The 12471-nt window shown below is 35.8% G+C and overlaps 1 protein-coding gene across 1 annotated transcript in view; it reads left to right on the top strand.

The window, feature by feature from the left end:
* The window catches only part of LOC150102478 (protein trachealess-like), a 209303-nt gene that overhangs the window by 83705 nt on the left and 113127 nt on the right, over positions 1–12471 (top strand). The window lies entirely within an intron of this gene.

The raw sequence follows: 12471 nt of genomic DNA, 5'->3' as shown, positions 1-12471 counted from the left end.
ATAAATACAGACATTCTTTTCCGGAAAAACAACTAATCGCATGATGTTAGACGATCCTCTACCTGTATCTAGAAAGTCCCTTACACTATTGATTTTTTATTCTACTTTTCCGTCCGTTTATATCTTGTGACTCGAATTTTCTGGTGTGTGTGTGTGTGTGTTATAGATGTCTTGTTTGTCCAGGTTAGGTCAGGGAGGTCTCTCTCTGGCTGGCTGCCTATGATTTCCCTTCCCCCTTGTGTGTGTCCGCATCCCACATTTCCCCCTTGTACATTTAGCTATCCCTCCTTTGCACTATCGAGCTCCGCACACCCATACGTATAAAAAACTTAGCACTGCCGGACTTCCTGGCTATGGCAGAGCTACAAATGACGCTTTTGTGTGCTTGCATTATTCATTGAACTTCGGTACCCAGTGCTGACGTCTCTCTGGCGAGCCTACGGATTGGGATATCACTTAGTGCCGAGTAATTTCATTTTGGAAATGGAATTGGATTAGGCCCAGCTTTACCGAGAGGGAATGGACCCTATGATTTGATTTACATGGGAGACCGAAGCTTCCGAACTCAACCTCTGTACTGCTGCGATGACAGAGGTACATTTGATGTGCAGGTGCAAAGCTGCTCTTCCCCATTCCTCTCTCCCTCTTTTCCTCCCTCCTCATCTCCTTCCTGCGCCTTAGTCTACTTGTGTCATCAGGACAATGTCCGGTAGTTTAGATGTCCCTAGGAGGTCTAGCAACCGTATGCCGCACACTCAACAATGATGACCATTACAGTTCAGGTGTACTGATTAGGGGAGAAGTGACGTGCTTTGCTAACCGATGTTGGTTTCCGGTTTCTCTTTTTTAATGAAATCTTTTATCTGAGAAATGTCTCAATGTACACTTATTATGGATAGAGTTTGATGTTCACTTCTAAAGAGTGATACACGGGCAACTCAAAACTGGTACAGTTTCCAACTAAATTAGAGCACCATTCTAATAGCTGAATATTAAGCTTCCAGTTTATGCTGAGGGACAAGCTACAGTCATTTTAGTGGTGAACAAAATAAAATTGTAAATATACAATATAGTTGATGATTCGTGGTAAAGCACCTAAATGCCGCGCTCTTATTTTCACTGAGATGGTCCTTAAAGACTCTAATAAAGAGTTACATCGTTAGACAGGACATTATTAAATTTATTATTATAATTTAAACATCATTCAATGGTTCACGCTCCTTTTTATGAATGTAAACAGCGAAGTAAAGAATTACGTGATATATTGGTTGATTCTAGAGATTTCGGTATTTCGTCAAAATATATTTAGCGAATAAAATCATTATGTTAATAAACCATTATTTGATCCTTTTTCTGATTATGATTTAAAGAAATAAGAAAGTTGATCCCCATTCTTTCATTTAAGGTTCGGTATTAAGTATTCAATTTTTATATTATTTTAATTTTAATATTTATCTCCAGTACCTATCATATCCTAAATCAGGCATCGTAGCTGTCCTCTAGGCTACAGGTTCGAATCCCGCTGTGCGTGGATGTTTACGACTGTCTTTAGGCAGTAGCATTTTCATCGCCCGGTATGAGACCATCTTCCCCGCTTATTAGAGGTCTGAATAGCTGGAAAAAGTTTTGTGTTCGATCTTTTTAGAGCAGGGTTTTTCCGTTTTTATCCAACTCAACACAACCACGGCTCTCAAACTAAAACTCTAAAGTTTACAACCTTTAAGGACTTATAAAAGAAAAAAAAAAGTGGTGTATTTCATATAATGTTTATATATTTCTTTGTTTTAAATGATTACATGACTTTCATTACTGGTTTCATTTATACAATACTCTTTTCAGATGAATTTCCGTCTAAAAGTTTGGACGGAAGTACTTCATCGTAAGCAAACTGTCCATCGGTTTTGTTTTTTTTTTGTCTACCAGTTGATCTTTGCTGTATTTCCAATTTTTTTTACTAATTTAACTAGTCTTTTTGAGTCCATTCTTTCCATTCTGATCTATTTATTACCTGTCGTTTATGTGTGATAACTGATTCTTTACAAATCTGATTTTTTTTATTCTATCAAATTTTGTTTTATTAAATTTTTTTTAAGATTTTCATTTTATATGTATTTATCTGTTATTTATGTTTCACACATAATTAACATTGGTCGGATTGCTGATTTATAGATTTTTTTTCTTTCATTTATTTCTTTGTGTTAGATCTATTTTTCCATCTTGTAGAATATAAACTTCTCGTTAGTTCATGAACCTTTAAGGATTGTTCCTTTATTTTTAAAGGTAGATATGTTATACTTTTTAGATATGTATGTTATATAATCTGTTAAAATAATGATCATTTAATGTATTTCAATAACGACATATTTAATTTTTCTCACGTTTTACTTGATTTCATAGTTCCTTGCATTCATAATTTTACTGAGGTGCTACTGAGAAGTAACCTTGAAGGAGTAAACGACACTCGATCAGTTCCTTTAAGGATCATCTGAATATTTCCATAAACTTAATGAATTTCCTTATTTGACCAAAACTTTCGACAGTCCAACATGATATTTCCTAAGCATACTTTTTTCCTACAGAAAATGTCTATTTCAGAAACTAATTATTGAAGAAAATCCAATTTGAGTTTTGCCCAATATCAATATCAATGTGGTCGATCCACTAATTTTGACATTATATTCATTTTCATTCTGTCTTTTGTCATCATTTCCATGCTTAAAAACTATCTATTTATTTTTATGTCTGTCATGGTTTGTTTTAATGCCTTTCTCCTTTTTTAATTTCGTTTTTTCGTCAATTATTGTTTAGCTTTCAACAGACCAAAATCTGGACTGTGTAGGCATTATTTACACACTAAAAACAACTGCTACCATGGCCTATACTAGGACCTCAATTACTATAAAAAGTTTGTAACTTAGTATGGAACGCTTACTAAATTTCATTGCAAGATGAAATTTTATGTAGTATAGGTCTGTATTTCTGTCTAATACGTCTAATTTTGGTTAAATTTGATATGGAAGACAGTAACTAAAATTCAGCATGAAAAAGTCGCGCGGTTAGCCTAGTGTCTTTGCGCTTCGCAACCATATGCCTGGGGAAGGAGTGTCCTAGGTTCGATTCCCGTCAACGACGTGAGGAGCTCAAGGATCTTCCTCAGCCATAGCCAAGTTAGCCGGTCTTGGGCGTGGACAGCAGGGTTTTTTCCTCCAGTTTATCTGGTGTTTTTTATCCCGCAAGCAGACAAACCGGTCTGAGGACACACGGATTACAGTCAGGAATACTGACCCAGCCTATGCTGGTTCCGGAGCCCGGATAAAATTTGGGGGACTAGATGGTACCGTGAAAAGGGAAAACGCAGTATCATCACACGAAATTATTTATTATCACAAAAAAATATTTTTCGTGGGCCCAGAAACCATTGTACTACATGATAGTGTAGTACAAGGGTCGTAGGTAAACTAGATTATCTAGTTTACGTACCTTTAGAAACCAGCGTAATACGTTTTCAAGTCACTTCAGGCGTACAGTAAGCAGAATGGTGCTGATCTCAGACAGGACAACGAAAATCATCTACTACCTAAAGACATCTAATCATCTAAAGACAAACACTTTTGCTACAGAGGGATTGTACACCCATAGCCAGTGGCGCACCCATGATTTAATCTTGGAGGGTACTGAGTACTCAAGATTTAATCTTGGGTGGGGGGGGGGACCGAGTTGAGTAGAAGATTTGAGAATACACACCACGCATTGCATACGACCTATGACTAAGCATCTGCAGTGATCGCCAATACATGATGCCCATGATCTCTGGCCCAGCTCGGGCAAACCAAGTATCGCCCGAGCACTACTTTATTCGCCTTGCATTCACAACGGCCGAGAGCCAGAGGGTGTGACCGCTAATTCATAAGTAGTATAGAAATAGAAGACACGACACAACATAAATAAAATAAAATAAAAATTTGAATTAGGAAAAGAGTTTTGAAAATTTTTCTAGTCTTTTTTTTCCTTTTTCTTTTGGGGGACAGGGCCCGTTGGCCCCCTCCCTGGATGCGCCAATGCCCATGGCTTCTGAGAGAGAGAGAGAGAGAGAGTAGAGATGATATTCACTATAGTCAGACCACATAAGCGAGAGCTATCGTTGGCAAACTGCCAAGAAGAGTCAATTCATGTTGAAGGGGAGAAAGAAATAAGGCGATGTACGAATTGGTCGCCAACACGCGAAATCACGTGCTTTGTACGTAAAATTTTCCAACTGTTATACAAGCAAAATAGTTACCACTTTAAAAACTGCAATGATCATAAAAGAGAAGTTAATTTTCCGACGTGTAGTAATAAACACTCATCCCACAATACTGATTACCCTATTATCAGAATGGATTCTCCTTCTTTTGACATGTGCAGAAGTGTCAAAGGGTCTCCAATCTGTGGGCGTACTATACCATCTAAGTCTGCATATATCGACAACTCACAGTATCCCAGTTGAGTACCTTATCATTCCTATTATACTATTTGTTAAAATGTTTTGAATGACTTCTAGGAATAATTCATTTCTAAGATTTCTCACTGAATGTAATAGTTATCGCAACTCTTTTGTAGTAACTAATATCACTGTATTCAGTAACTTCACTCTCTTCTCAGCCTTTAAGTGCTAAGTCTGCCTTGTGGTTTCACTTATGTAAAAAATGTATAAAAAATTTAAAACTTTCTTCAGAATGAAACTCATGCACTAAGCAGAGCTTATTTAGTATTATGCATTCTTATTCCAGATTGGTATTCTTCCTACCCATAGAAAATTCCTTACGGTGTTTCAGCTGAAATGTATTTACAAAATCTTACGTTAGTTCTTTAACTTAGCTTATGCTAAATATATTGAAAGGAAAGTTGACATTCATCTGTAGTTAGAAGTGGAGAATTTTAAAGTTCCCAATTGCATTCAACACATCTAAAATTACGGTAATAAAACAGAAAATTGCTAATTGTGTTTTAGTATCATATCCAAACAGAAAAAAAAATTTGGATAATTTGTCCTGTTATAAATTCATTTCTGTAACTGTATATAATAGACAAAAGGTTGGAATGATGTGTTCGGATCCCGTGTGAGATGCGAGGAACCTTTCTAAGGACTTTTCATTTTAAAGTGAGATGAAAGAATTTTTCATTCTCACATCTGGCACATGAGCTGTAGAATTCATGCAAATAAGCTCGTAACTTTAGCTGTTTTAACCACGATTCCAACTGAAATAAAAATAAATCAATAAAGGAAATATCGAAACCAAGGACTGATCAGTTTTTGAAACTTAAAATAAACCATTTTATAAATTGATTTCTAAAATCATTTGTAAACGTGAACCTGATGAAAATAGAAAATACTGGACGACAGTACTATTTCACAAAATTCTACAGCAAAAAATTACCAGAATATCAAATTTTCATAGAAGAAACTACATATAAGTCCCATTGTTGCTTATTCTTGCATCAAAGCAAATAAGGCTATGGGAGAGAAGATTATCCTATTCATAAGTGCTTGCATTTTATGGCCAGACTAGATATTTTGCTTTGGAAGACTCAAAAGAAAACCAGAAAAATTAATTTTAAAAATTAAAAAAAGGAGAGAAAAATTAATTTTTGATTTTAAAAGATTAATCAGAATTTTTTTTATATTTTAAAAAACTAAAAAAATTACAAATCATAGTATTTATTGTTTTTACTTGATGTGTAGCATTCAAAATAAAAGCAGGATAATATAATAAGAACGTATAATCTCAAATATAATGTTTTAACTCATTATCATTGACGAAATATTTGGTAAGAAATCAACTGGTATAATAGATTAGTAAACGAAGAAAAAGATTTTCAAATCATTCACTCAATGAGAAAAATTAATGAATAACCAACAATATAAAATCATTTGATCATTTAAATAAATGTTAAGTTCTAAAATACTGTTCAGTGTTACGGACAGTAATCATTATCATTACGTAAATCTGTAACTGTTGCCTGATGAAAACTAAATATGATGTTATGCTAATAGCTGAGCAGGAAGATGGTTTAGAAAATTACGGAATAAGTGTTCATCAGAAACAGAAGTCAATTTCATGATATCGAAATCCAAGTTTATGACCTCCTTCCCTGGGTTTGGACCGAGGTGTTAAACTAAACTCTTACCGAAATGCAGATAAAGAAATAAGAACAAATAATACTGAGGCCAACAATGATATCTCTCTCTCTCTCTCTTTTCCATTACGGAAAAATAAGGATGAAATATTTCCTGAAAGTAAAGTTTAAATGTAAAAATAAGTCATTGAACTAGTTATGATACTTAGGGGAAAGAAGACCGGTATACTGCAAATACATTCATGTCAGATGAAAATAGCTGGTATTTCGAGAGAGAAATGCCAGTTTGCTTATCTGTGATCAACTCCTCATGCTGTTTGGCCCCTCTCCAACCAACTGGCTGTAGGTTCGAATCCCACTGTGGGCGTGAATGTTTTTTGAAAGATGTGGAGTAGAAAATTTTCGTTCCCTGGCATAAGACTATCACTTTGTTTATTATAAACCTTGGAATAGTTCAGTAAAAAAATAGCTTTTTTGTTTCAGGAACGTAGCTTCCGGCTTAACTAATATTTAGCTCACTCGCGGTTTTAATTTTCGGTAGGTTTGCAACATCTCTTAGATGGGATTCGCATAAAAAAGTAATAAAGGCGTTCTGATGAAATGTAATATAAAATCAATAAAAGAAGTCCCCAATAACACAACCAAATAACATGAAAATTTGCTTTATTAAAAGAGAATAAAAAATAGGGGTGCCTAACTCTAACCCTCTTTTTGGCTGCTTAACATTGATGATTGAGTATCCACTAATCACCACCCATAACCAATATTTATAATCCTACGATTGTATTTGTAATCCAGTCATCACTGAAGAACAAGGTAATAGCGTTATGACATGTAAATCCACACACACAATGTGCTTTTTGTTGTTTTCTAAGCTACTTCTGGTCTCCTGGAGTTTCCTCCCTTTTCTCCCCCGTCCCTATTGGGGTGAGTTGAGCCCCCTCAAGGGGGGTTAAGTATTTATGGCTGTAGATCCGTGTGCGTTCACAGGGCCGGTTTGCCTGTCTGCAGGATGAAAAACCCCAGATAAACTGGGGGAAAAAACCCTGCTGTCCACGCCCAAGACCGACTAACTTGGCTATGGCTGAGGAAGATCCTTAAGCTCCTCACGTCGGCGATGGAAATCGAACCCAGGACACTCCTTCCCCAGCCATATGGTTGCGAAGCGCATAGCCACCTAGGCTAACCACGCGGACTGGTCTCCAGTAAGAACAGTGGTATCATCAGGTGATTAAAAACATCTAAGCCTTTTCACAGATGCTTAAGCCACAATGGAAAAAGGGCTTGATCCACTGGACATCAGTGTGTGTGTGTGGGGGGGGGGGGTTGTTATTTTGGTATAACACAATAACATGCAAATTTGTCTCATGACGACTTATGTCACATAAATCGTTACAGTAAGGATGCTTAGTTTAAACCCAAGCAGAAATGACTTTACTTTTAGTAAAGATCCTAAAATATGAAATTTCATCAAAATCTGTCAATCCATGAGCGGATCTTTTATCATTTATCTAACTTAATTTTTAACGTAACTGTAATTTGTTCCCACTTTCGAATTCCTTTTAGGCACAAATCCGGTTGGCTTCATATTATTGAAATAATCGAACCTCTATCGAATAGTTGAACCTATTTCACAAAGCCTTGTTATTCAGAAACTGAGGGTTTGTCGAACTACTAGTTCTGGTTGCCTGTCGATCTCTGAAACGCAGAGACCTCATCTTTGTAAAAGACAATGAAATTGCCTCTTTTAAAGCCCTTAATAATATATATACCCATATATGGCTGTAATAAGCAGATTATTATGAAGAGTTATTTTGATTCTAATCGAAGCGTGCTGAAATGCATTTCGACATCCCAAGTTTTTTGCTTGTTTTTGTCTGCAGCTGAAATACTCCGGAAGGGTGGAGTTGAAGAGAAGGTAATAATTCAAGCTACTAATGTCCTTGAAAATTCAGACAAAGGAAAAGAAAAACACAAATCACTCGGTGGATCGCATTAAATCATAAAACATTGCTTATATAAGATGTCATCTCTCACGGATTTTAAGAATCTACAGGAAGTGATCAAAGATACCGTCACTTCCGTTTCTATCGATAGATTTACATTGTATTTTTACACTGTTGGCGACAAATAATTCAGCACAATTAAAGTTACACGTTACATGCTATTTTTTTATTCTAGATTTCTTCTTGTTTCACTATGATCGTTGCATACTATTTCGTATTCACTGATCACTATTTTTAGACTTAATTTCTTGAAAAAAAAAAAGAACCTAATAATAGAATGAACAAGGACGTGAATGTTTATATATTTAACTTTTAAAGTAGGGGAGGGAGGGAACACATGACTTGTCTTGAAATACGAATAATGTATATGCAAGAATATAGTGCAACAAACCGTTATATAGATGTACGCAGTGTGGAAACATTAATTGTTTATGATTTAAATGAAACATTACACATATGAAATATAGTCTTTTATTCAAGCCTTTAAGAAGAATGGCAGACAACTGATAGGGCAAATAATATTGGTCTTTAAAAAGTTTTAAACGAAACCGAGAGCTTACGGAGGTTGAAATCAGATAAAAAAAAATGGAACTACACTTCATTACCAATTGAGTAAAATTGATCGGTTTGCATACCGGATGCTTGGAGGAAAAAAAAGGAAAAACATTCTCTCATTACAATAGGCTGCAAAGCAGATATAGTGGCGTAAGACTCTCATTGATGAGTTCCCTGAAGGGAATCACGTGTTTTACAAGTGGTGAAAAAAATTTGTGTTATCTATAATATCAATAATAAACACATGCTTCAGGCACGGTGCGGTCAGATTTATATACATCAAGCCAGCTAATTTACGCAACCATCAAGCAAAAATGAATGAAAAATTTGCTTACAATAAAATGTTGCACTTTTAATGAGAAAACATTGAAAACGAAGGTAGATGTCGCTACATGTAAACAAAAATTGCAATCGCATCAAATCGCATTCATGATAAGTTCCTTTTTCGTTGAAGTACCTCAGTTCAGAAGTAATTAACATATTTGGAATGCATCAGTCAATTTGGCGTTGCGTTTCTCTAGAATAAACCGAAAGCGAAATAAAATGTGAAAACATGTAGGCAGCCATAGTAGTTCGATAAAGAAATGCTCTCCTCTCTTTTTTCTCAGAGTCGCTGCGAAATAAAGCAGTCTGGAAATAGATAATGCACACTCACAGAAGAAAGACGAAGCGCCTAATTTTGTGGTTTAGTCCACCATCTTCTAACCGGACATATATCGTTCCTCGGACACTTACCATTGTAGTTACCGCTACCTTTGCAGTCCGAAGTCACGTTGGAAGGGCGAAAAAGAATGAGAAGCAATATCGACGATGCTGCACGTACGTGGAGCGTGGCGGATTTCGGCAGGTCTCGCCGTTAGAGCAAGCCCATCAACCGCAGGCCCTAGGAGCTGAAGAAAGTCCCCTAATGTCAATATTGATGTTGTTCTGGCACGCCATCTAAGCAGTGGATTAAGCTTTAAAAAGGATAGAAATCCACATGGCTCGGAATTCCCATTATCCCTCCATCAGGATATTAGGAAATGATGCTTATTGGGGGACTTTGCGAGGATTTAACTTGGTATTCAGTGCAGAGGCTCATTCGCAAGCGACAGGGCACTGCATCCTCTCTCTCTCTCTTTCTCTCTCGCCCTGATGGACGGAGAGGCGAAAATGGCTCAGTCTTTTCATGATTGGGCCACTCTAAAGTTTGCGCCGGAAAACCCTCCCCCCTTCCCTTCATCCCTGAGCTTCGTGTGTGTGTGTGTGTGCGCGCGCGCGCGCGCGTGAATCACCCAACTTTGCCGTTATATGATGTGACGGTGGCCTGAACAGTAATCGACTTCGACTTCTAGTTGCTCTGTTTGACTGGTTCCTTCTAAGTTGTTTTCGACAGAGCTGTTTAGACTTGTACATCGACATGGAAACATAAATCAGTTCGAAAAGACGTCTGCGAATCTAGTTCGGCCCTTTCTGACTTTTATTGCTTTTATGTGCAACATCAAGAAACAGGTTTCCGTTAGGGATCTTGAAAAACTTCTTCACTCTACCTCTCTACTTGGATGCGACGTAAATCGTTCAACTCGTGCTAAAACATTGGCACTTGCTGTCGACAGCAATTTCAATCCTGTTCTTGTAACCTGATTGGTTCAATACAGAGCAGTTTTGAACTGTAAATTTTTCGGCACTTTTCTTTACTTTTTTTTTTTTTTTGCTGCGTGTTTTACAGCAAAGGGAAAGGGGAAGAATATCTGACCAAATCGTGGAAGACATTTTCGTACCATAATGCATTTGGAATGTAATCGTGAATCCTATCATAAAGAAATCATATTATGATTTTAAATGCGTGTTCCTACATAACATTTTATTGTTGAATATTAAATTCAAGAAATAATATTTGGTCGTGGTGCAGAATTGAGAAATTCTCCATTTTTTAAAAAAAAAAATTACAAACTTAGCTTCTGAAGGATTCTTTATGCTAGCTACACATCGTTAGCTAGTGTGATGCAAATTATTTGAAATCAGTAGTATTCTAGAGAAGTAACAACAGCATTACTCTTTTCTTTGTTTATTTTACAAAATATTATTTTAATCTGATATTATTTATTAATAAAGAATGAAAAAATATCTCCGCCTCTAGAATGAGCGTGGCTTTTGCACGAATCGAATGATGACACTTTGTTTCCTTTGCAAATCGGGATTCTCAACATGACTTCCTTTAAACTTTGAGCAATACTGTTGATGTGAAGAGTGAGAAGGGTTGTATTGATTTCAATGAATTAATTTGACCCCCCCCCCAGGACAAAACATTCGCGTAAAGATTATGAGGAAGACTGTGATACAGCATTAATTAACAATTTTGAAATTAAGGAATAATTTCCCACTACACATAGTTAGAAAAGAGATTAAGGACTCAGACGAACCAATTACAATGCTTCAGCTTTTTTTGAACAAGATCCTACGTTCTGCAGAATATCTACAATACCACAGTTTTTTTCTTCAGATGAGATGACCTGTAGAACAGCTATAGTGGATGGCTGGATATTATGCAAATTTTTACTTGTAGACTTTTTTTTTGAAAAGTACATATATTGCAAAATTAATTTTATATAAACAACAATAATTTAAAATATGAGAAAAGAATATAGTTTGGCACTATAACAACGATTCCGGTGATGTGATTCAAGCAGGTATTACTGATCCCACTGATTGTTATACCAAGCAGTATAACACTGGGAATCGATGCGAGATAGGAGAGTAACACCAGTTGATGATTTGAATTACCTAGGGGAGCACTTATATCTTTACAGAAGCGTAGCAATGAGATACCAGGCCGTGGTTCGAGACTTTCTTTATGGGTCTCCCCACTAAAGTGTTTATATTATTCATAATAAATGCATAGAACCAATTCCATTAAGTGTAACTAAGTAAGACATTTTTCGAGAAACAAAAAAGGTTATTTTTTCGTTACAATTTTATGAAATGTAATTTTTTAAAGTATACTTTGCTAATTTTAGTGACTTTTCAATAGAAAACAAATGTGTACATCACAAAATTGTTTTTTGAAGACTCGAATATTAATAGTAATGTTGGAACTTCAAACGTGAGTAGCAATTTACATCTTTCTAAATTATTTGTGAAAGATGCATAAGGATTTAAATAGAAGATTTATTACCTGATTTTTTATGACACTAACATAAATTAGGAATATTAACTATAAAACCTACACGAAATATTGCAGTAGAACAAGAATCAAGTTATTGATTTATCTGACTTCAAAAATATCTGTAATTATTACAGTTACAAAAATAGTAATATATTTCTTAGAAATTACAATGTCATTACCTCTGTTTATAATTTTGTTGCAATTGAGTTTCTTAAAAGAAGCTATGTTCAATTAACTGAATGTTTACTTGTATTAAGTACTTTAGCCACATTTTCTCCATTTTTTTCTCCTATCTTTTTGCTCTAAATAAATTTCATAACTTCATTCATCTGTTGCACCTCTTTTTTTACAGATTTCCTCTCGATTCAAAGCCTGATTTTACTTATCGGTGTCTTCGCTGATTCTGTACAAATATTAGATAATTATATTCAGGACCGAACTCTTGATAATAGCTTTAGTAAAAAACAGCATATATCTCTTATTCCCTTCTGCCATACGGCCGGGAGGAAAGCTATATGCTACCATACTAGGGAGATGATTATGAGCAAGGTGGTTTTCCGTTGCAGTAATTCTGTGTGTTCCGGTTTGCCTGATTGCAGGATGAAAATCCTCAGATAAACTGGCGGAAAAAACCCTGCTGCCCACGCC

Source organism: Typopeltis vanoorti, chromosome 10 (assembly GCF_054136105.1).
Source record: "Typopeltis vanoorti isolate ZY-2024b chromosome 10, IOZ_Tvanoo_1.0, whole genome shotgun sequence".
Classification (NCBI taxonomy): Eukaryota; Metazoa; Arthropoda; class Arachnida; order Uropygi; family Thelyphonidae; genus Typopeltis; species Typopeltis vanoorti.
The sequence above is the reverse complement of the archived record's forward strand: the minus strand, read 5'-3'. Positions and strand labels throughout refer to the sequence as shown.